A 24,202-nucleotide genomic window follows, 5' to 3' on the forward strand; every position below is an offset into this window, starting at 1 on the left:
CGCTTCCTTGGCCCTCTCCAAGTGTTCTCTGAGCTGCTGGTGCACCGTCTCCAGTTCCTCTGCCCAATCCTCTGCCTGTGGGCCCTCCTCCTCCTCCCCCTCCCTCTCTGGGAAAGATCTGAGGTCGCGCCCGTAGTTGGCCTTAAAGGGCGACACCCCTGTGGAGACGTGCAGCGCATTGTTGTAGGCAAATTCTGCCAGTGGCAGGCGATCCACCCAGTCTGTTTGTCTCTGGCTGACGTAGCATCTCAGGTACTGCTGCAAAATGGCGTTGACCCTCTCCGCCTGTCCATTGGTCTGCGGGTGCCGAGCCGTCGACAAGCTGACCTCCACCTGCAGGAGGTTCATGAGCCGCCGCCAGAACCTGGAAACAAATTGGCGGCCTCGATCCGAAATAACTCTTAAAGGTAATCCATGCAGTCTGAATACGTGGTCAACAAACAGTTTGGCTGTCTCTTCTGCCGAGACCGCCCTGGCACATGGGATAAAATGGCACATTTTGGACATGAGGTCCACCACCACCAACACTGCGGTCTTGCCCCTGGAAGAGGGCAGGTCTGTGATGAAGTCCATGGACACTACTTCCCACGGCCTGTGCGGTGTGGCTAATGGCTCCAGCAACCCTGCTGGTGCTGCTCTGACCACCTTTGCTCGCTGGCAGGTGTCACAGCCCCTTACATAGTCCCGAACATCCTCCCGCACCCCTGGACACCAGAAGTGTCTCATGACTAGGTGAGTGGTTTTGTCCCTTCCAAAATGACCCGCCGTTGGGTTGTCGTGCATCTGCTTGAGGACCTTACCTCTGAGCTGGTTGGTGGGCAGGTACAGGGCTCCCTTGTAAAAAAGCAGCCCCCTGCGTTCTGCAAAGTCTTTTGCTTGCTCCCTCCCCCCTCGCAGCTCTCTGAAGATGCGGGTGGCAAACTCATCTGCTGCCGTCAGTGCTGTGAGTTCTGCCTCGCTCACCACTGCTGCTCCGCAGGACCATGCCGACGGGGGAAACACATGTCGGGGTGCTGGTGGCAACTCCTCCTCCATGTACTCTGGCTTGCGGGAGGGCATCCGCCCTGACATTCTGCTCCCCCGGTATGTAGTGGATGGAGAAGTTGAAGTGCGAGAAGAACTCTGCCCACCTTATCTGCCGCTGGTTGAGCACCCTGGCTGTTCTCCAGAACTCCAGGTTCTTGTGGTCCGTGCACACCTGAATGGGGTGCTTGGCGCCCACCAGGAAGTGTCTCCAGTGTTTAAACGCAGAATGGATCGCCAGAAGCTCCTTATCAAACACCGTGTAGTTGCGCTCTGGCTGGGTCAGTTTTCTGGAGAAAAAGGCACAGGGTCTCCACTCTCTGTTGGCATCCAGTTGCAGCAGGATCGCTCCCACAGCTCTGTCTGAAGCGTCGGTCTCAACGCGTAGGGGCGCATCCTGCACCACGTGGAACAGGTTCTGGTCTGAGGCGAACACCCTCTTGAGGCTTTCGAACGCTGCTTGCGCCTCCGGTGTCCACCTGAACTTTTGCTTGCCTCTCAGGCAGTCCGTGATGGGAGCCGTAACCCGCGAGAAGTTCTTGATGAACTTCCTGTAGAAGTTGGCGAAGCCTAGTAGGCGTTGGGCATCTTTGCGCGTCCTGGGGCTGTGCCAGTCCAGGATGGCCTGCACCTTGTCCTTGTCCATCGCTAGCCCCTTGTCTGACAGCTTGTAGCCCAGGAAGTCCACCTCTTTGGTGTGAAACTTACACTTCTCCAGCTTCACATACAGGTGGTGCTCCTTCAGGCGCTGCAACACCTCCCTGACATCCTTCACATGCTGCACTGGGTCCTTGGAGTAAATAAGGATGTCATCTAGGAAGACCAAGCAGTTCTTGAAGAGGAGGGACCCCAGGACGTGGTGCATGAAGGCCTGGAAGCATGCAGAGCCCCCTTGCAAACCGAAGGGCATCACCAGATATTCAAAAGAGCCCAGCGGCGTGAACATCGTGGTCTTCCACTCATCGCCTTCCCGGATCCTGATCAAGTTGTACGCCCCCCTCAGATCGAGCTTGGTGAAGATCTTGCCCCTGCGTGCCGCTGTCAGCAGATCGTCCACTCTGGGCATTGGGAAAGCCACCGGTTCCGTCATGCTGTTCAGCCTTCTGAAATCAACCACCAGACGGCGCTGTTGCGTGTCTTTCTTGTCCACCCAGAAGACCGGGCTGCCCCCTGCTGCCTTGCTTTCTCTGATGAAACCCCTCTTGAGGTTCTTGTTGATGAACGCACGCAGATCCTTCAGTTCCTGGTCTGACATGGAGTACAGCTTTGCTGGGGGTAGTGTGGCCCCTGGCACCAGGTTGATTTGACAGTCAAAGGACCTGTGGGGAGGCAGGTGGTCGGATTCCGCTTCGCTGAAGACTTCCTGCAGGTCCCAGTACGGCTTGGGTATTGCCCCACCCCCCTTGACGTGCATGGTGGCCACCGTGGCTATTGGAGGCCCCTCCCCTGGTTGGTGCTGCATGCAATGTTCCAGACAAAAGTCTGATCCAAACGTGATGCATCTCTGGTGCCAACTGATGGAGGGGTCATGGCGCGCCAGCCAGCTCACGCCCAAGACGATGGGGGGGTCTGAGATGGTGGTGACGTTGAATGCCAGTGTCTCTGAGTGCCGTCCCACCGTCATTCTCATGGGGGGGGGGGTCTGATGGGTGATGGCCCCTCCCAGTAACTCCCTGCCGTCAATGGTGGCGACGTGCAGGGGAAAATCCAGCTGCAGAAGTTGGATCTGGTGCTCTTCTGCAGAGTTTCTCGAAAAGAAGTTCGCTGAAGCCCCCGAGTCGATTAAAGCTAAGACTGTCAGGGGATATCCATTAGGGAGCGTTAGCGTCACTTCTAGAACCACCCCTGCTCTGGGGGGGGTGGGCTGGCGCTGCTCCTCGCTGTGCGGGTGGGTGGGTTGGGGCTGTTGTCTGCCGATTGCGCCTGGCTGCTGCCCCTTGTCTCCTGCAGCCAGGCTGTCTCGTTTCCCTGCTGTGGTGCTGCGTCAGTGGGGGAGGGCACAACCGTTCCCGCCTTTCCTTGCCACTCCCTGCGATGTGGGCAGTCTCTGACGAGATGCTGAGGGGAGTTGCAGAGAAAGCAGTTTCCGCCCCTTCCCTCCTTGCGTCTTGGCGCCGCCGGGGTTTGAAAAGCCCCCCCCCCCCGCGCGCTATCAATTTGCATGGGTTCTTGGTCTGGGCTGGCCCCAGGCGTGGCTTGGGAGGGCTGTTGGGGGAGTGGCTTCTCCTGCGACCGTGGGAACCAAGCCCGCTTTGCGCGCATTGCCTGCTTGTCGTTCCACCGGGATTCCTGTCTCACCCCCACCGCCAGAGCCGCTTTGCTAAGCTCATCCATATTATTGGGCTTTGGACCTCTTGAGAGCTCATCCTTGACATCCTCATGCAACCCCAAATAGAACGCAGCTTCCATCGGAGGCGAGTGCAGTTCCCACCCCAGTCTGTGCACCAGCATGGTGAATTTAGACCAATACTCGCAAACTGTCATTTTTCCCTGGCGTAAATTATGCAGTTCTTCTTTGGTATGGTCCATATGGCTATCAGACGCATACATTACTTTTAAAGCTTCTAGAAACAGTTTGACATTCTTCATGCAAGGATTTTTTGCCGCTATTAACGGTCTAAGCCACTCCCTGGCTGCCCCGGTAAGGTGTTCCACTATAAACGCTACTCTGTGCACATCATCAGGGAATTCATCATGGTGCAGTTCGAGGGCATACAAGATCTCAGTCTCAAAGCCATGATACTCCCTCGGATCTCCGTTGAACTTGCTTACTAGGGTCCCCGCTCTCCTTCCTGGCAGCACTTGGAGTTGGGGCCCCCCTCCTCCCTTGTTTCTCTCGGCATCCAACTTGTTCTGGAGGTCTACCGCTACCGCCCTTAACTGCTGCTCTTTTTCCTGTAGCGCTCTCACCTGTTCAGCAAGGTTTTGCCTGTCCTCCTTGACCATTCAAATATGAATTGAATACTAGCATATTTAAATTCAATACTTGAGATCAGGGGAGACCTATGACCCTCTAGATGTCGCTGGACTTCCACCAGCCCCAGCAGCCAGCATGGTCAATGGCCAGAGAAAATGGGAACTGTAGTCCAGCCATGGATGGTCACAGGCTTCCCATCCTTGCTTGAGAGTTTTGGCAACTGTGAATATACCCTTCCCCCTACTGCTTCAAGACATGTGGCAGTAGCAGCCACCTCTGCATGAATCCATCTCTTTTTAATCATACAAAGAGGCTGTTGACACATGGACCTACATCTGATAAGAAGAACCTGTCTCCTTTGATCCACCGAGAGACTAGAGCGTTCAGTTCTTTGCTCCGTGTGCAGGAGAGGGAGGGGGCAAAGTGGACACTTCCACCCCTTTATGCAGGACTAAAAGGGATGTGAGTGACTCCCCCCCCACTTGCTCAATCACAAAAGCTAATGGGTGGGGGGGGGACACTCCTCTGAGGTCAAGGGTGATTGACTGTTTAGCCTCTCACAGCCTCATCAGCTTTCCCCTCTTTCCACAGGAGAAAACTGGCAGATTAAAAGACAGGGCAGTGTGGCCTCTATGCTACAAAATCTAAAACACTGAATTCTGTGACTTATGTAAAAATTGCCAACCAGTTTCTGCCTGGTGCATTCTGCTTTGAGCTACTTATGAAAAGTAGAAAGGATCTATACAAGAGACTGAAATCCCACATTAGTCACGCACTTTCAAACATATATACATAAGGGCTAGAAGCTTGCTTCTTAAACCTTTGTAAGGACTAAAAACTTGCTTCAAAGGGGAAAGAAACCCTTGGGATTCTTAAGAATTCTGCAGCCAACACCACATTTTGTGGCTTTTCAGTACTCCCACCAAACTGTAATGTGCATGGAGTTAACAAAGGACTGTAAAATTAAGTCTGCGGGATCAGGCCAATGCCCAACTAGTTCAGCATCTTGTCCTCACAGTGGCTGAGCAGATAGATGCCTGTGGGAAGCATTCAAGCTGGATATGAGTGCAACAGCACTTTGCCAACCTGGGATTCCCAGAAACTGGTATTCAGAGAAACCATGCCTCTGTCAGTGGAGGCAAAACATAGCCATCATGGCTAGTAACTACTGATATCCTTGCCTTCCGTGAATTAATCTAATCCTCTTTTAAAGCCATCCAAGTTGGTGGCCATCACTGCCTCCTGTGGAAGCAAGTTTCATAGTTTAACTACGCTCCAGTTCAAGGGAGTTCTAGCTCAAGAAAGAATTGAGGTAGCAACCAAGCTAACACATAATACACACAAAATGCTTTTAGATAGAGGTAAAACTTAATGCATTATTTAGCTATAAAGCCTTGATTCGAGAAAGCCATTGAGAGGCTTAGTTTGTCTTCTCTTACCTCTCCTCTGCAGGAATCTCTGCTAGGAGATGAGGAAGAAGACTGAAAGGCTGTCATCAAAGGAGTTCCCCCTACACAGCCAAGCACAGAAAGCTCCCTCTCCTCGTTGCCGGCTCGCCTGTTCCAACCAGGGTCACTCATTGGCCTCCGGGCGGATTACACTATATCAGAGCTCCTGCTCCGCACGAGCCTCTCAGGATAGGAATACTGCTGCCTGAACACTTCGGAGTCAATGAGTATGGCAGTGTGGGAGCTGAAATTGGGCAGCCTTGCCTCGTTGCCTCCTAGGGTCCCTTCCAGGGTCGGGGGGGCTGGCGGTGTGTGTGAAGGTCTTGCATAGTGCACTTTGGGCCTCACCACTGCTGGGAAAAAACACCAGTGTCAGACCAAGCAAAGCATTATACCAACGCTGTTCTTTCACATCCCTTTACAGTTACAGGTAACACATGGAAGCGTTGCAGCTATGGAAAGAGGAACAAATGCAGTAACACTACTGTTAACATGCATGTGGCCCACACGCTGCAGGATTACCTTCGTGAGAAGACAAGGGATCGAACCTGGCAAGCAAGGATTCTGCGTGAGACAAAGTAGAGGCCACCTGGCTGGTTCCTAAAAGATGGAGAAGTGGGTTTAAGAAAGTACCAGGAGGATCTTCACTAACAGGCTGCGTAGACCCTAAGAAGCCAGAGATATCCCCTGAGGTCACCTACTCCAACATGCCTACAGCACCCTGACATTCAAAAGCATTTGCCTTTCACTATGGATACTTTAAATCAGGCATCCCCAAACTGCGGCCCTCCAGATGTTTTAGCCTACAACTCCCATGATCCCTAGCTAACAGGACCAGTGGTCAGGAGTGATGGGAATTGTAGTCCAAAACATCTGGAGGGCCGAAGTTTGGGGGTGCCTGCTTTAAATCAATGTTACCAGACATTATTCATCTCTCAAGTACTTGGGACAAGTTGCAATCTTTTCCTCATTCCTGGTGGGGGTAATCTTGCCAGATTCAATAATCACCTTCATTGGCTCCTGCTCTGAAAGCCCTAATGCAAGGATGGCCTGGCTTCAAGAAGTCCTCCCTACAAGTAATCTGCTCAGACCTCTGGGTAAGTGACATGCTCCTCCTTTAAACTTGGCATCTCCATTACTCATCAGAGAATTTTGGGTTTCTACTTCAGCACATTTTTTCCCCTTACAGTGAATTTCAGTTTCCAGATTTGGGTGAGGGAGGGCAACATTCCTGATAGGGATGACTCCCCCTGCTGGGTCTCATGTCCACTCCGGGTGGAGTCATCCTGTCTCTCCAGACTGATTGTCAGAGCAGAAGAACATCTCAACCCCCAAGCAGTTAAGGAGAACCCACAGGAACTCAGCACTAGGAATGAAAACACTCATACACACCACAAGACATTAGGCAGAAACTCAAAGGTAGCCCCCACCAAACTCCTTCCCATGCAAGCGATTGTAACCTCTGGGTATTCCCTCTTTCCATTTTCCACCTCATAATCCTCTGGCTCATTTTCTTCATCTTCATCAAACATTGATCTGATCATTTTTAATAGTTCAGTCATTAACTGTTTAACAATACCAACAGTCACTGTTTGAAACAAAACTACCTTTTCCATACTGGAAGCTTTTAATGTTATTAATCCACCTTAATGTTTTCCCTTTAAAATCACAGTTGTGACTATGTCATCTCAAAGCAAATTCCTTTCTCACAGCTAATATGGCCATTTGACTTTCAGTTTCACCAGTTCTTTAATGGCAGGAAACAAAAAAAGCATTAAATGTTTTTCAAATACGAGTTCCTATCGTCCATTTTAATCTTTCTTGTCCACCATAAATCAAGCTTTTCCACTTTGCTTTAGACACTTTAACAATTAGTTTCCTTTCTGTTTCATAAACAACAGAAGGTGTCTACCCCATCTGTTCTGAAATGAAGAGGAAGGTTGTGATTTAGAGAATTGCGAGGTGCCTGAAAAAACTGGGTCAAATCCCCTATTACACACTCCCCTGTACGAGAACAGCAGGGGGGGGGGGAACACAATGAAAAACTAAAGGTGTGTGTTAGGGCTGGGCGATGTATCGATACATCGTCCAACACTGGTTTGTGGATCACATCATGAGAACCATTACAGAATGATTGAGCTGCCCTCAATGATTGAGGCTTTTAATGTTTAATAGATTATTTTATTTTATTTTTCTGTTGGAAGCCGCCCAGAGTGGCTGGGGAAACCCAGCCAGATGGGCTGGGTATAAAATTATTATTATTATTATTATTATTATTATTATTATTATTATTATTATTATTATGTATTGCAAAGCACAACCTTCAAAACTACAAGGGGCAGAATAACTTTGAGTCCTCTGGTGGCTGCCTGCCTGCCTGCCCTTTCTGCTCCCTTTCCCCTCCAATGGCAGAACACTCCCACTCCGCCTCGGTGCCCCCCTATAACCATGGTGTCTCTACCTGATGCAGGAATCACAGCTGGGCTGGATAGTTCTGTTGGTTAAAGTGTGGTGCTGATAACACCAAGGTTGTAGGTTCAATCCCCATATGGGGCAGCTGCATATTCCTGCATAGCTGCATATTGCTGCATTGCAGGGGGTTGGACTAGATGATCCTCAGGGTCCCTTCCAACTCTACAATTCTGTCTGACTCTTCCTTCTCCCTCTGTCTAGGGAGGAGTGGAAGGAGTTCACCCTCCAAACACGAGGGCTCGCCTGCCTCTGGGAGGAGAATCCGCAGTGCACATAGCACATACTATTAATCTCCATGACTGCTGCTCTGTCCAATCTCCCCTGCTCCACCCTACATAGTTCCATGTTTCAGACATTGTGATATATCACTAAATTGCAATGTTTAACTGGTGATATACCGCAATGTTGAAAACCAGATAAGTGTGTATAACGGAAAACAAAATGGAAGGTGTGATGGTGCTGGAGGGTGGGGGAGTCAGGGAAGGGAAAACATGCAAGACTCATTCAGAAACAACCAAGGAAGAGCAGAAAGTAAAGAGAGGACTGAGATTGTACACAGAAAGAAAAATCCACAAAAAAACAAGTACTCAGACAAGCGTTTCCCTCCATACACAGGGAGAGATGTGAAGACCCAACTATCCCTAGCAACATGAAAGGCCAGTCTGGAGAGACAGGATGACTCCTCTCCCCTGGATAGGACACAATAATCTGAAGACCTTGACTGCCTCCAGCAGGGGGGTCATCCCTATCAGGAGTGTCATCACCCTCCATCTGGTAAATTCAAATGCTTTCAGGATTGATGTTTAAGATGCCAGGAAACTCACCCGTGGGGTCCCCTTACCATGAGCTGTTTCGTCCATGTCGGGGCTGGTTACTGAATCCTTCCCGCCAAAGTCAGAGCTACACTCGGATCGGAGGTCCTCAATCTTGTTTGGGATGTCTTCAGAGGTTGCGCTAATGCCTTAGGAGAGAACAAGAGACCTCGCTGAAAGGGAAGACATTCAGCACAATAGTAACTAGGCCATTGCAGTGGATATCCATTCCAGCAATGAGTGCATGAGATTTATAGGCCAAGAGCCTCCTTCTGCTCTCCACATCTAGAACCCTGTCCAGCAAGACCAAACCCTGTAACCTTGAGGAAGCAATCCAAGCCATGCAATTTCCCCTCCTTTATTTTACAGCTGGATTATGAACTCCTCCTGCTTCAATTATTCTATGGGAATTTGACTAGTCCAGAAAGCAGAATGACGACAATGTATGCTTTGGGCTTAACTCTTTAATTCTCATCCCCAATTAAAACTTTGAGGAGGAATATATAATTGCATTTCCTTGCCTTCATACCATGTTATCAACCTCCACACCCCTCTGCCAACTCTCACCACTTAGAGCAGGAACTCTCTGTCTCTTTTCAGCAAGAAACACACACACAGACAGACCACCCTCCTGCAGTGTTTATTGACTTTTCCTTTACTCAGACACTAACCCTGTCAGGAATCTTAGACCAGCTAAATTTCTTCTGATGGTGGTGAGTATTTGTCTGGCTTTGAAAGGCTGCCATTTGTGGGGAGGCAGCAAAACAACTCTCACAAGAGCCATCTTAGCACGGAGCCAAGAGGAGAGAAGCAATTTTGAGAAGCTAGAGCATACACTGAAAAAGGACTTGGCCTTCTTATGGATGACAATCTCATATACTCTACAAGTTTTACAAAGATGTCACAAACACACAAGAGACACACAAAAAGGAACACAGGAAAGTGCTTTTCATCCCAGATCATATTGATCCATCTCTGACTGGCAGTGGCTCTCCAGTCTCACAGGCCAAGAATGCTTCCCTCCTTTTCACCTGCTCCCTAACCCTTTTGACTAGAGATACTATTGATTGAACCTGGGATCTTTTCACATGCAAAGTGCATGCTCTGGCCATATGAGCTAAGGCAGGGGTCCCAAAACTAAGACCCGGGGGTCGGATGCGGCCCAATCGTCTTCTAAATCCGGCCCACGGACGGTCCTGGAATCAGCATTTTTTACATGAGTAGAATGTGTCCTTTTATTTAAAAGGCATCTCTGGGTTATTTGTGGGGCATAGGAATTCATTCATATTTTTCCTCAAAATATAGTCCGGCCCCCCACAAGGTCTGAGGGACAGTGGACCGGCCCCCTGCTGAAAAAGTTTGCTGACCCCTGAGCTAAGGTCACTTCGCCAGTTCTCAAATCCCTGTCATCTCCAGCAGCAGGGCTAAGGAAGTTGCCTGTCTGAGATCTTGGACGGCAGCTGCCATTCAGGGTAGACAATACCAGGTTAGGCGGACAAGCAGACATAGCACAGCTTCAACTGTTCACATAATGTGTGATGTCTCACATGATACGACACTGAGGCCTGGTGTGCTGGGGCGGGAACTGACCTCCCTCACATCTGTATCATCAGAGGTGCTCCCCACTCCAGAGCAGCTCTCAAGCTCCTGCAGCCTCTCCTCTTGCTTTAGATCTGGGGCCTCTAAATTGTGGGTGGGGAGAAATACAACACACAGGTCACCTTCTAGATACTGTAGTCTTGTAATTTTACATCCCGTTTCCACAAACTTCCTACCTTCCGTGAACGCTTCCCAAACTGTTAAGTTGGAACCCCAGTGCAGATGCCACAGAGTCATGTTCAATTCACATGGTACATTGACCTGGATCTCTTGGCCTTATTATCACCCCCACATGAACCCCCTAGAACAGGGAAGGCGAATATGTGGCCCTCCAGGTGTTTGGGGGCATCAGCTGCAAACACCATAGTCAAGAGTCCAGGGTATCCAACAACATCTGGAGAGCATCAGCTTGGGGAAGGGCTGCTCCATAATGTACTCATCACCCTTCCTTAATAATAATAATAATAATAATAATAATAATAATAATAATAATAATAATTTATTTATACCCCGCCCATCTGGCTGGGTTTCCCCAGCCACTCTGGGCGGCTTCCAACAGAAATATTAATATACACTAATTTCTTTTTTTTAATAATAATTTTTATTGATTTTAATATAAACAAAACGAGACAAAACATAATATATATACTCCATCCTTCTTCCCTCCCTCCCCCCACAAGTCCACTTCTGCCACCAGTAGGCCCCGTGGGCGTTGAGAGCCAAAGGCAGTCCATTTTAAAGCTGAGTTTGTCCTCCCCCCCTCCCCCCTGCCACCAGGAGGCCAGAGGTGGAGAGTACTGAGGTTTGGATTTCCCCCAGCTAGTCCTTCAACATAAACACACAAACAAACAAATAGTTTAAAAATTCTCCAATTCTCAATTTCTTAACATTGTATTTGTGACTTCCTCGAATCTCTTCTTCCTGGTTTTCTTGGTTTCTTAATATAATTATAGCGGGTTTTCTATTCTTAATTCAAAATCTTTTCCTTAAAATATTCACTTTATCCTCCTTCTTCGTGCCGCCTCCCCACGGGCCCCCTCCTGCCACAAGAGGAACCCGTGAGGTGCGGCCTTCCAAAGGAGATCGATCTTTGGTGGCTGGGTTTCCCCCCCCTCCTTCCCCCCCCCAGAGCCCCCCCTGCCACCAGGGGCTTCTGAGCAAAGAGAGGAAGATAGGCAGCCATCTGCCCAGCCACCTATCTAAACATAAAAATATTTAATACAAATCTAAAATTTCTTTCCCCAGCCATTCCTCTCCCTCCCTCAAGAAAATTCAATTATTACATACAATCATTTCTCTAACCAAAATCTTAACATTATACTTTTACACACTCTCCTTCCTCTCCCCCGGTGTCTTTCCCCCAATTGGTCCAGCATTTCCTTTAACACGCCAAGATTTCAGAAACCGTTATTCAACCCACCTGAGTACCTCTTAACTAAAATTCTCACCCCACACCACATCTTTCCCATTTCCAAATCCAGGCCTCTGTCCCCCCCTCCTTCTGCATTTCCCACCCCTCAGTCTCACGTCTCCAGATTTTAATCTCTCCAGCCTCCCCCTTTTCTTGAATCTTCATTTTACTTTGTTGCTCATTGGCCTCATCTTCTTTCTTTTCAAATCCTTGTTGTGCATCATCCAGAACATGTTTTTTATAATCCCTCTCAGATTCAACAATGTCCTCTGTATCTTGCTCCTTGATCTTAGTCTCACATTCAAAATTGTCCTCTAAGTCCTGATCTTGAACCACAGTCTCTGTACATGGTAAACTGGAATGTTGCAGTCCCTTGTGGATGTCTTTCAGTATTTGCAAGTAGTTCAGCACAGCTTCCTGGAAGGCTGGTGAATAAGATGTTTTCATTTTTTTCCTCTTAACCACAAGCAGACAGGAGATTAGGAGACAAAAGGCACTGGAAATTTCCTTCCTGCCGAACAATCGCCTCCATCTTGGCTGTCCCTTTTCATTGTCTTTAACTTCTCCATAAATCAAATCGTAGTTCAAATTGTCTTAACTTTAACTTCTTCTTGTAGCAAATTATACCATTCAGCAAATCTTTAATAAATTTTCCTTGTCTTTTGACCGCTTTGACAGCTTTACTCTCGGGTTCCACAATCAGACAATTTCCCTTTCGGCTTTGGAATATTTAATGCGCCTCTTGATTCCCCATTAGGAAGAGATCGACTTCCGTTTTTTTTTAATCTCTTCCTATAAAATACACTAATTTCTTAAAGATTAAAAGCTTCCCTAAACAGGGCTCCTTGCAGCTGTGCATGTTGGAGATCTACAGTAGCAGGCAAGCTGCCTTTCAGAGAAGCTCCCCTGGTGTTAATCATCTCCCCATTGTGGAAAATCTCCTCACTGAAGAACCTCAGAATTCCCCAGAGCAAGGATTCCCAAATTTTGGTATGTGCATTGCCAGTGGTCCACAAGCTTCATTCAGGTGGTCTATAGCATGTCCACATTAAATATTCATACTGATTTATTGCCACTTTTATTTCTTCTGTATTGGTCTTTTACTATATGACAATTTGATTCTATGGAATTCAAAATACGTAAGAACAAAAGAAGCAATACATATGCAATTAAAAATCACGTGGAATCTACCACAGCGCATTACAATCGCTACAACAGGAATAAAAATCAACAAGAAAAATCACTAAGACTCTCAGCAGTTTTCAAGTGGTGCATAAGGAAAATAGTTTGGGATCAATCCACGGCCCCAGAATACAAGGTTTGTGTAGAGAACTAAGGAAACATTTGCATGAGAAGGCTTCTAGGTTGCCTCATTTGAATGCCCCCACTGTCTGGAATGAGTGAGAGGAGCAACCCAACAAAGGATATCTTCCTCCACCATAAAGAAACAGAAAGTGTGTGCATGGGTGAGTTAACTGGTGAGAAAAGGCACTACTTCTACTAGTTGACTACAGTTGTCCATGCATTGGTAACCTCACGGTTGAAGCACTGCAGTGTACTCTCTTTGTGGCTACTCCTTGGGGTTGATCTGGAGGCTACAGCCAATGTAGAACAAGGTGGCTTGTGTGCTTGTGGGGGAAAACTATCAGCAGCATCAGCAGCACCTTGCTTGTGGGATTTGCACTGGGTGTCTATTTGCTACTAAGCCAAGTTCAGGTGTTGGTACTAACCCATCCATCCCTACACAGCTTGAGACCAGGATACTTAAAACACTGCCTTATCCCTTATACACCCACAGATCACTGCAGTCCGCAGGAGAATCTCTCCTGCAAGTTACAAAGATCTCAAAAGCTCACTCCACAGTAACGCAGAGCAGGGTTTTTAGTGTGGCTGCCCCATTCCGTGGAATAAAAAGCACCCACATTCTGCCCTTTCCAGAAATAACGGAAGTTATTTTTGTTCTGATGGACTTCCCCAGGTGAATAAATGATCGTTTACTATGAGTGTCCACTTGTCATTATTTTAGCCTTGTTTTAAATGTGTGAGGGACAGGAACTATAGACTACCCCCTCCCATCGTGACAACGAGTTCCTCTCCAAGCACCAGCGGGAGTGGGGAGGGAGATGATTCCAGCGGAGAAACAGGAAGCAGAGGGCAGGGGTCTGACAGGGTCACAGAGCCCCTGCGCCGACCAGGAGAGGAAGGAAGGGAAAGGGAAAGAGGGAAACTGAGGAGTCTAACCTGAATCACTTGGTAGCACTTCAACGCTCCAAGCTTCACTGGTGGTTTCCGAGATGGTTGAGCCTGTGCAGGGGTCAAAAAGCACTGATCCTGAACCAGGCAAACACAGCAAGCTTCCCAGCATATTCTCAGCTGCGGCACCTGAGGAAGCAACCCCCAAATTGTTAACGGCGGGGAGGTACCCAAAGGCAATTACATCTACCCTTTATCCCTCATGTTAGCTCAGAAAGCATCCATTTCCCGGCTGTCCAGTAGTGAATGTGCAAGAGGCAGAAACCTTATCCACCTGGAAAACATTAAGTTGCTTACAATCTTTTAAGAATGTTAAGAAGTGCCCTGCTGGATCAGGCAAATGGCCCATCTAGCACAGCATTCCGGTCTCACAGTGGCAAGCCAGATGCCTGTCGGAAACTTGCAAGGAGGATCCAAGCACAAGAGCACTCTCCCCTCCTGCTGTTTCCAGCTAACTGGAATTCAGAAGTATTACTGCCTCCAACTGTGGAGGCAGAATATAGCCATCATGGCTAGCAGCCATTTACAGCCCTCTCCTCCATGGATTTGTCTAATCCTCTTTAACATCATCCAAGTTGGTGGCCTTCACTGCTTCTCTGAGAATTAGTTCCAAAGTTTAACTCTGCAGTGCATGAGGAAATACTTTCTTTTAAGCTCCTGCTTATTACAATTACACCCTGCTCTTCCTATAGAATGCTAAGGGCAATGTATATGCAGCCCTCTATTGCAGGTTGTCCAAATACTGAAACTGTGCTTTAAGTTTTCCTCTTTAATCATGTCCTGCAATATGGGGAGTTGGGGGGGTAGGGGAGGAGGACAATGTACACTGCCCTAGGCTTCTTAGAGTAATAGCGGGAATAGGTTCCAAGTTTGCTTATTTTCCTAATGCTTTCCCACCCCCTTTTATTTTGCATTGTGTCTTTTTAGATAATGTACAGTGGAACCTTGGTTTTTGAATGTTATCCATTCCATTTGACTTCCAAAATGTTCAAAAACCGAGGATTAAAGGGCTGTCAGCAAGTTCAATGGGGAAAATTGAGAAACGTGCCTCGGAAGCCCTTCAACTTCCAAGGAGAGTTCAAAAATGGAAACATTCACTTCCGGGTTTTTGGCATCCGGCAGCCGAGATGTTCAGCAGCCGAGACGTTTGAAAACCAAGGTTTGACCTTGGTAAATTTGAGAGCAGGAACTGATCACTGGTATTAGCAAGTCATTTTTTTGCCATTGGCATTTGTAAGACTTTTTGTGTGTGTGAAGAGTGGGATTAAAAAATCTTTTAAACTAACCAAATAGGCATAAACCAAAAAAGGCAGCGAGTTCAGCATCTGCGAGCTACAACTTGGGCTGTATTCATTGTCAGCACTAACCTTGCTCATGCTCCAGCAGTTGCAGGGCTTCCACCCCATTGCTCCCTGATGGGCCGCCTGCACCAAGTTCGGACACAGATTCCCCCTCCAAGTCCAATGATGACACAGAATTGGAGCGATTTGAAGGGCCTGTTGGAAGGAGATGGTGCTATTTAGCCTGATCTCCCCGCACCCAGTAAGAGGAAATATACACCCAAGTAAATGCAACCAGGAACCAAACAGAAGTCATTAGACAAGGTGATCAAAAAGAAAACTGCACCAAAAAGTTTACAAAAACAACAGCAACCAAAACATTATTGGCCGATTGAATGAGCAGATATCACAGCAAGGGCGTACCCACCGCGGGGCAGGGGGGGGCCGCTGCCCTACTCTAGAGGCAGGGCCGGTCGGGCAGCTGCGGGCAAGAGTGGCGCTGCCAGCGGGGCTGGTGGGCAGAGGCGGAGGACAGCCCAGCGGAGCGCGAGTTCGGCGCCCGCAGCAGTCTCTTGTGCCCGAGCCGTGTGGCGGCTGAGGCGCCCGCCGGAGTCCACCATAGCCGCGCTGTGTGGGAGGGGGCAAGGGCTGACGCTCCCGACGTTCGGGAGACCTTTGCGCACGCGCAAAGCGGGGCGCATGCGCACAGCGCGGCTGTGGACTCTGGCGGCCGCAGTGCAGGGCGCATGCGCACAGCGCGGCTGTGCTCAAAGGTCTCCCGAACGTCGGGAGTCGTTCGGCGCCTGCCAGACCGCTGCAGCAACGGAGCCTCGGATCGCTTCGCGGAGGCCGGGGCTTCGCTCCAGACCTCCGCGGAGGCCCCGATCCAAGCCTGGTTCCCTTCTCTCCCCCCCCCCCCGCCCACCCCCAGACTTCCCTCTTCTCCTCTAGGCGGCCGCTGGTTTTCTCCCCTTCGCCGCCGTCGCTTCAGGTTCACGTCTGCCCCCCCCCCCCCAATTTGAAAATCCTTCTTCCCATCAATCCTCTCCCCTGATTCCACAAGTTAAACATGGGGATTACCAGTATTTCTTAGGAAATAATATCACCTGTTGAACATCATGTGTGATCATTCCTTTCTACAAAAAAAGTTTGAGAATCCTTTTTAAGATTATGCTGTAAGTAGCCTATGTTAGGCAATCCTCTACATGTCTACTCAGAAGTAAGTCTGCCAAATTCAGTGGGCTGTAAATTGCTGTAGGTAAATTGCTGTAGAATTGGAATATTACCATAGATAGTAATGTGTTCTGTTTCTTTTTTATGCTACCAATCTGTTTTCTCCTTCATAATTTATATTTCCAGCTGTAATCTTAGTAAAATTTAATTTGGAAACTGGGGGTTGATTATATATATTTAACAACTCAGGGCTCATCCTATGGGCCAGACTACACTGTCATACTACATGCTTTGGTAGGAGTTGGGGTGAGGAAGTGGAAAACAGGCTGAAAACTTGCTCTATAGTGATTGAGTTAGCTAGTAGTAGCTCCCTATTCAAAATTAACCTACAGTTCTTTAAGTTTTTCTTGCTCAAGTGGTAGGGTGAATTGAGTGGTGGCATATATATGTTATATATATGCATGTGCGTGTGCACACATTCCCTTAGGCTTTTTAAAGACTTTTTATGTATAATCCACTTTTAATGTGTACCTTCAAAAAGTGATAGTGACCCAGAACCAACAATTTATTTCCATCTCATTCAAACATAAGTTGGAACTTAACTTTTGAGCAAGCACGTAAAGAGAGTATATTCTGGATACTGAAAAGGTTTTTTAAAATGTATTTAAATGTTTTCTACTCATCTTAAACATTTGAGATTTGAATTACAGTAAAAAAGGAAAAAATAAAATAATAGGACAACTTAAGAAATACTCAAGACCATCGAAGGAAAATATCAACCAAAGGGATAACACATTCTTAGTTGATGTAGAATCATAGAGTTGGAAGAGACCACAAGGGCCATCCAGTCCAACCCCCTGCCAAGCAGGAAACACCATCAAAGCATTCTTGACATATGGCTGTCAAGCCTCCGCTTAAAAACATCCAAAGGAGGAGACTCCACCACACTCCTTGGCAGCAAATTCCACTGCCGAACAGCTCTTACTGTCAGGAAGTTCTTCCTAATGTTTAGGTGGAATCTTCTTTCTTGTAGTTTTAATCCACTGCTCCGTGTCCGCTTCTCTGGAGCAACAGAAAACAACCTTTCACCCTCCTCTATATGATATCCTTTTATATATTTGAACATGACTATCATATCACCCCTTAACCTTCTCTTCTCCAGGCTAAACATACCCAGCTCCCTAAGCCGTTCCTCATAAGGCATTGTTTCCAAGCCTTTGACCATTTTGGTTGCCCTCTTCTGGACACGTTCCAGCTTGTCAGTATCCTTCTTGAACTGTGGTGCCCAAAACTGGACACAGTACTCCAGGTGAGGTCTGACCAGAGCAGAATACAGTGGTACTATTACTTCCCTTGATCTAGACGCTATACTCCTATTGATACAGCCCAGAATTGCATTGGCTTTATTAGCTGCTGCATCACACTGTTGACTCATGTCAAGTTTGTGGTCTACCAGGACTCCTAGATCATTTTCACATGTACTACTCTCAAGCCAGGTGTCCCCCATCCTGTATTTGTGCCTTTCATTTTTTTTTTTGCCCAAGTGTAGTACTTTACATTTCTCCTTGTTAAAATTCATCTTGTTTGCTTTGGCCCAGTTGTCTAATCTGTTAAGGTCATTTTGAAGTGTGATCCTGTCCTCTGGGGTATAATACGCAAGTGTGGTGTCAGTTCCCTAAGGTCAACAACTCTGGGGACCCCTTCCTAAAATATGTGATCAGTTTGCTGTAGTTTTTACTGTTTATTTTGATTTCACCTGGGCTCTGTAGCCCCACCCACATTCCCACTTTGTGGCCCCTCCCCTCCCATGCCTTGGCCCCCCCCCTTGCCCCCCCCCTAGTTTTGATCCTGGGTACGCCCCTGTATCACAGCATTCACAACAGTGGCTGAGATACAAAGCACACACCAACTACAATGAACAGAAGCTCCTATTAAATATTGGCTGACAGACAAGAGGCCAAAGTGACTCATCACCTTCAGATATTCCTTCCAGATTATCACTGCAGAGGGAAAAGCGCAAGGTTTCATCAGGTTTACCGTGGAGTTTGGTTTCATCAACAGGGACATCTCCTTGCCCTCCGTCAGCAAGCTGCATGTTTAAAACCTAGGAAAAGGGGGGTGGGCTGATGAGTATTTTGGTCATGGATTGACAGTCAAGAAAGAATTATTGTATGTCAAATACCTTTAAGCCAGAATTTTTAACTTAGAGTCTCTCTGGCTTCTAGTGCCATCAAACTTTTGTAGTGTAGCGATTTGGTATCAGAAGTGCTTCTCCAATTTGTTTGGAGTCATTAGAACATAGCAGAAATCACATACTACCCGGTAAATTAAACTGTCTATATTTAAGAAATAATGGATATATATATTCATTAACAATGGCAAATACAGAGCTATCATTGTTTTTGTTAAGTGCTTGTGAAGCCCATAATAAATCTAACACTTACATCACAGGATCCTTTACATCTTCTTCACCTTCACACCGGGGGTTGGGAAATGAGGAGGTGAATTATCAAGTTGCCATGCGTCTGTCTTAACATTTATTGTCCTGAATATAGAAGTGATAGGCACCTCACCCAGAAAGCCCACATCCAACTACTGTTCAGATGTCACATGAAATCATGGTTTACTGTGACATGAATGAGCCCTCTCATATGGCTGAGGGAAGGAGCTCATAAGCTTTTGCTTCTGGTTACCCACAGATTGTTGTGTTTAACCCAAAACTTTTGGGTTCAAATAACAAGTTATTATGAACTTCTTCTTTTTTTAAAGTCAACTTCAAAGTGCAATTTCTGAAACTGGCTTGCTTAAACTAAACATTGGTAATGCTGACCATGGTTTGTGGGTCCAGATAATTTATACTAACTGCAGTTAACCAAACCCATATGTGAAGGAAGTATGACTTCGTGTTTGCTGAAAGCTGGATCAAGGAGGGACAGATGCTTGTTTGCTGTTGGAAAACAGCAGTTAAGGTTTTCATAGTTCCACAGCACCTAGTACTATCTGAATTTAAGGTAGCATCCTGTGTTGCACAGCACCTACCGGTACTTCCACCTACACAGATCTCAAAGCCTCGCTGGGTCAATACCTCATTTTCTGACATCATTCCTGGAGTTATTTGGGGCCCAGTCCCGAGAGAAATAACCAATACTTCTTCTGGTTGAACTTCTTGTATCGTTTCCTGGGAGAATCCATCATGGTCTGCATGCTGGTCCGCTTGAATATTCGTTCGGCTCCGGCTTTGGGTAGCTGGAACATTTTAGGGGGATTGTTTTATAAAGGATTTTTGACCTTTTTTTAAAAAAGAGGCAAATGCAAGATCCATACAACAGGGTGGTGCTTAATACAAGCATGCTGAGCAAAAGGCAAAAATGGCTTTGAAAGACTGGCACCAAGCGGTGCTATATGATGCCACCCTCCAGCTGTTAAGAAAAGTATGTGCAAGGGAGGGTTGCCTTGCAAGCATCAAGCCAGCACACTATGAGGCTTCAGGAAGGGTCAAGGAAAACCTCACGTGTACACCTGCCCTCTGGCTACCAGACATTAACCACGGTAGTTTATATGTCTCATAGATCTTCCAACAGTCCTGTGGACAGAAGCTTTATACATTAATTGTGCAGAAGATGCTTTACTGGCAGGTGGGTTTTGCCACATCTGCGTGCTGCAGGGAGCAAGAGGAAAAATCCCTGCTTCTGTGTAATTACTCAAGGCACAGGGGCATCTTGTCTAACCATCCAAAGAGGGGGGGGGAGCTCTTCTTGCATTGTTTACTACTCCCTTTTGTAAAATCACTAGGGAGGCCTAAGTAGGAATTCAGTTACTCCTAGTTCCCTGGTTTTTGTTCATGCTTTATTCTCTGGAAAGACAAAGTGTCTGTCGTTACATCTCCTCTGCCCCAGTGCAACACATTCTCTGGTAAAATGTCCAGAGGGCACCAGGTTAGTGGGGAAATAGCTGCCTTGCAGTGGTTAAAGAAGAAATATCCCCCCAGTGTTTGGACTGCTGGTAGGGAGAAAATCATCAGGATCCCCCATAAAAATGGGAGGGTTAAATATCTTTAATGGAGTTATCTCAATGAGAGATAATTAGTTCCTAGATACAAGTAATGAAATAGCCCGTGTCTCTTCACAACTTGCAGCAAATGTATGAGAAAGGAAAGGGCCTTCCTCTCACAGCAAGGGGGAAAAGTCACACTGGCAACAATTCAGGTCCTGCTATTTAGACAGCTGCTTGAACAACTCCATGCCAAAAACCACAGCATTACCAAGAATGAGGGCCCTGTATCTTGGGTAAGATCTAAATGCAGACATAGCACCAGAAAGAGTCCCAAACAGCCAATCTTAGGTTTCCTCTGCCCCCATCCAAAAAAAGAGAAAAGAAATCAAGCTCTTTTCACAAAATAAAATGCATAATATTGGAATATAGCATAGAATGCTTCAAACAGAAACACAGAAACTTTCAAAACTTTTACTACATTAAGACAGACTTCTACATACACAACACAGAACAAAATACATGATGGAATTTCAAGTCTACATCCCTGCTGGAGTTCCGTTCCAGACAAGGGTGACTCTCCAATTCTTGCAAGATGGCAAGTTTACACAGACCAGCAAAATTAAGTGGTATTCTTTTTGCTTGAACAGAACCAAATCAAGCAGCAGAGAGTTATATATTTGAACATTCCCCTCAATTTTTTAAAAAGTATCTATCTATTGAAAGATAATACACCTGCAAGGTTAGACTCAACTCTTCCACCTCACATGCCAATTTTCAAGGTACAGGGCGTTTGGTTTTTTTTTACAGGGTGACATGTAAATATGAAGAAAAAACACCACCCCATTCCATCTGCAACATTAACACTTGAATTTGCCAACTGCATAAACTATCCCAAAGGGTAGCTGGTCATCACAACTGAGAAGTTAAACCATTTTTGTCAAAGCACTCTGCCTTGAGGATGTTTTTGAAAGCCGAGGATAATACATTTAATAATAATAATAATAATAATAATAATAATAATAATAATAATAGAAAGGCATCTAGAGAATAGGTTGCTGTTATTTAGAAAGACTTAAAAGAAAAAAATGCACATGATTCAGAACCAGCTAGGCACAAATGGAGTTTACATGAAAGAAGGTTGTCACCAGGAATGTTGATCTTGGAAAATTATGAGGATGATAGACCACAAGAATTTTTGACACATTCTTTTTACATCTCTTCACATGTAGACTATCAAAGCATATAATATAATTCCCACCACAAAAAGTCCATGCAGGATTCTGACCCAATATTCAGAACCAGCGGACTCCTTTCCACCGCCCCCTTGCAGAAATCTTAAAAGTCAAGATCCTAAGTCAGAGTTTCATTCATGCACAAAGCTGACCCAACTTTTCCAACACTTTTTCTAGCTATAAAAAGCTTTAAAAATAGAAAGCAAGCTTCTGAACAGAACAAAAGAAAGATGCCTTTCTTTAAAATAAAAAAAAAGCAGCCGGTGTGGACACAGACGTGCAAGGCAAGAGCATGGCTTTGCAGCAACACTGAGAAAGAGGAAGGATTCAGTTACCCACCAAATGGGGTTACAGGGTTTATGTGAGCTGTCAAGTTGGTGGCAGACGTATCCCAGGCAGTGATGGCTGCCAACTGTTGTCCTGAGTGGACAGTGTTAAAAAAGAAACACAGGTCAAACCGTTGAGAGGAGAAAAAACATGGTTCAGTTGTAAAATAAGCACATAATACAAATGCCTCATTTGGAGTGAGGTGGAGGAGTCAATCATTATTTAATACAGTGAGGTTCTTGGCTTTACAACAATTCAAGTGCAGCTTTGTGTAAGGCCGTGTGTCAACTGCAATTTGGCATGGATGCAGAAAATCCAATGAGTGCAATATTGGGAGCAGAAATGGTCATATTGAGTATATATAGAGATATTTTTAAGGTAAGTTACTATACTTCATGATTGTGAAGACATACTTGCAAACATGTCTGAAGAGATCTCAGAAGCCAGAAGAGCTGCTAAATGACTAGCAGATGTAACAAGTGGAATCCAGTTCCCCTTTTAGTTTTTTGCCCTTCTCCTTGACTATTATTATTTAAAGTTATGTTGCTTTTTGTACAAAAGTAACTCAAACAACTTACAACAATGGAATAAATTATGTAAAAGTTGTGCAAGTAGGCAATTCTGAACTTTACCCCTACCCTCCTGTCAACTGCACAATGTAGCTGCCTTGAACTTATAGCAGGAACAGGATTAATGCAGCCCACCACAAAAAATGCTTAATTTCCTATTTAAAAATGGGCCACTTACTATGACAGACTGTGCCATCAATGGGCTGAAGAGAGGCATTTTTTAAGTAAGCAAATCAACAGGAACAGAGAGTTGGAATGATGTGCATTTGCTGCTTAGGAACGAAACAAGTACATATGCAAGCCTTTCACAACCTGCTTTCCTCCAGATGTTTTGGACTGCAACTCCCATCAGCTCCCGACAGTGCAATCCTCTTACACTAAAGAAAGGTATCACCCTGTTTGTCTTGCTGGAATTTATTGAAGGCCTCCCTTTTTCCAACAAGTATTTTAGGTGGATCTTTACCCCAGTCTGTATCTCTATTAGATTTGAAATTGGGTATTTTACATATGAAATAGTTCTTTGGTGCCCAGTTAAAACATTGTTACTCTTTGGAGTTTAATTCTCTGCATATATTTTTAGTGGGTTTGTGTTGGATTTGCTCCTGAATACATATTATTGAATTTTAGGTTGCCTTTTATTCATGTTTTCTATCTACTTCTAACATTTGCTTTTATAGGTTGTTTTGAGCTCAGTTTTTTGAAGAAAGTTGATAATACATGTATAATGAATAACAATTTTTATTTTGTCAACATGTGGGTCTTGTGTTATATAGAGATTTTTTCCTTAAAATTATTTTTATTGCTGACATCACTTTGAGATATTTTGTGTGCAGGAATTCATAAATGGATTTTGTCCTTTTTGCTTTGGCGGCCAAAAAGATCAGAAAGAAGACCCTGGACAATATAGCAGTGAACTGTAAGAGAGATGCAGAGATCCCTTTTGCTTGTATTCATTTCTGATTCAGATTTGTCATGGCCAATGGCAAGTACAGTCATACCTCAGGTTGCGTCTGCTTCAGGTTGCGTCTTTTCAGCTTGCGAATGCGGCAAACCCGGAAGTGTTTACTTCCAGGTTTCGCCGCATGCACACGTGCAGAAGTGCTCTATTGCGCTTTGTGCATGCGCAGAAGCGCCACTCTGGTTGCAGACTTTTTGGGGTGTGAACAGCACCCCAGAACAGATTGTGTCCGCAACCAGAGGCACCACTGTATAATAAAGCCATTTGGATTGGATTGGGTATACTAAGAAAGAATTGGATAAATGAATTTTTTATATATAAAAAAACTTTAAGAAATAAATCTTATTGGTCAGGGAAGAAGGGTGTTATAGTTCAACATGTCAGGAGGGCTCTGGGTTGGAAAAGGTTGGTGCATACCTTAAAACCCAAGTGACTGACACTAGTCAAGGGGACTCCACTGTCCTAAAGCAAAAGAGGCAGAGAAAAGCATCCGAAAACAGAGCTGGTAAAAGCTATCATGCAAAAGCCTGATCCTCAGCCTTCCTCACCTATAGGCAGCCAATTTTTCTTGTTGGCTGGTGTGGTGGCAGGGGATAGCTGTGGGGTGTTGTATGGGGTCATCTCCAGGCTGCTGCTTTTCCCTGGCTTGTTCTGGGGCAAGTTTTCCAAAGCCATGCGGTCCTCCTTCAGCTGGTTGCCCGACATGACGTTCCGCATAAAACTGACCTAAAAAAT

At 46.1% G+C, this 24,202-nt stretch overlaps 2 pseudogenes; both read right to left on the reverse strand.

The window, feature by feature from the left end:
* Window positions 1-5,120: 5,120 nt before the first annotated feature.
* LOC132591462 (GTPase-activating protein and VPS9 domain-containing protein 1-like) lies at window positions 5,121-19,644 on the reverse strand (annotated as a pseudogene).
* LOC118078136 (GTPase-activating protein and VPS9 domain-containing protein 1-like) overlaps window positions 19,643-24,202 on the reverse strand; it is a 31,215-nt pseudogene continuing 26,655 nt past the window's right edge.

Source organism: Zootoca vivipara, chromosome W, assembly GCF_963506605.1.
Source record: "Zootoca vivipara chromosome W, rZooViv1.1, whole genome shotgun sequence".
Taxonomy (NCBI): domain Eukaryota; kingdom Metazoa; phylum Chordata; class Lepidosauria; order Squamata; family Lacertidae; genus Zootoca; species Zootoca vivipara.